The sequence below is a fragment of the Sinocyclocheilus grahami genome, unplaced genomic scaffold, assembly GCF_001515645.1.
Source record: "Sinocyclocheilus grahami isolate Dianchi unplaced genomic scaffold, SAMN03320097.WGS_v1.1 scaffold62.1, whole genome shotgun sequence".
In the NCBI taxonomy this organism is placed as follows: Eukaryota; Metazoa; Chordata; class Actinopteri; order Cypriniformes; family Cyprinidae; genus Sinocyclocheilus; species Sinocyclocheilus grahami.
In genome coordinates this window covers 1,297,006-1,298,407 of record NW_015505241.1, presented here as the reverse complement: position 1 = coordinate 1,298,407, position 1,402 = coordinate 1,297,006, and the positions used below count along the sequence as shown (strand labels likewise).

The 1,402-nt window shown below is 32.0% G+C and overlaps 1 protein-coding gene across 1 annotated transcript in view; it reads right to left on the bottom strand.

The window, feature by feature from the left end:
* Nucleotides 1–1,402, bottom strand: part of LOC107584733 (DENN domain-containing protein 5A-like) — a gene marked incomplete at its 5' end in the record, with an annotated part of 23,760 nt that overhangs the window by 8,366 nt on the left and 13,992 nt on the right. The gene's annotated exons all lie outside the window — the stretch shown is intronic.

The following is a 1,402-nucleotide window of genomic DNA, read 5'->3' as shown; positions in this document are numbered from 1 at the left end:
TATGCATGCAATGTGAGGAGTCGACCCCCCTTTGCATACACTCACTGCACTGCAGTGTAGCATTCTACCTATTATTTTCATAACAATAAAAAAGTAAAAATGTATTTTCCTTTCAGATTTCATAAACTGTAGAACTACTAAAAAAAACATAAAAAAAACATGATCCCATATTTGACCTTGGATTTCAGGGTATATTTTCATTTGTATTCATGTTAGGAATACTCCAGTTTGTTTTAGATATTTTCAATAGTTTTCTAATAATTGTTTAGACACAAAACAAGTTCATTTTGACATATTAACAGATAACACTTTAAATGACTAATGTAGTGATGTAATTTCATTTGACAGACATCCTGTTCCTGTTTTTTTGCATTGTTGCAGTAACTGTTGCAGCCACTATTTTTCACTCTCTTTGTTTTTTTTTTTTGTTTTTTTTAAGTACCCATATTATGCTTATTTACAAGCTCATAATTTATTTTTGGGGGTCTGCAAGAATATATTTACATGATTTAAAGTAAAAAAAACACTGTATTTTTCTCATACTGTACACTGCTGCAGCACGTCTTTTCATCCTCTGCTGTTTTAGTTTTAAATGTTTTCATTCCTATCTCTTTTCGAAAAGCTCACTCTGCTCTGATTGGTCAGCTGACCCAGTCTGTTGTGACTGGTCAACTGCTTAAAGCATGTGTTGGAAATGTAACTTCTGAGCCTGTATTGACAGCTGTAGACAGCATTACAGTGGCATGCGAAAGTTTGGGAACCCCTTGCAGAATCGGTGAAAATGTGAATAATTTTAACAAAATAAGAGAGATCATACAAAATGCATGTACTTTTTTATTTAGTACTGTCCTGAGTAAGATATTTTACATTAAAGATGTTTACATTTAGTCCACAAGACAAAAAAAAAGTCGTCATGTGACACAGTGACACACAGCAGCCACAACAGCATGTTTTATAAATTTTTTCCCGTTTATTCGAAACATTCCCAAACGCATTAACTATATCATGAAATATCTTGATTCTCACCTTTATAGATTATGTTGATCTACAGTGGGCGATGGTCAAAATAACCTAATAATGTAGTCTATTAACTATGCATAAAAAAACTGCTGTTTACTTAATTAACAGATATGGGTGTCATGCCATAACATATTTTTATTATGACTGAGTTTATATTTAATGTGAATTTAACAATGAAAGTTAATGTGAATAAAAACATTGCAAGTTAGGCTACTAATCATAACACCTGCACTGTACAGAAAGAGAGCAAAGAACATTTACATTATCAAAGAACATTTTCACTGACAGTCTAGTTCAAGCACTCTCAAAAACTCCCATTAAAATCACTGAAGCTGTTTACACTATGAAATTAATATCTTACAGATTCGTACACACATTTGCA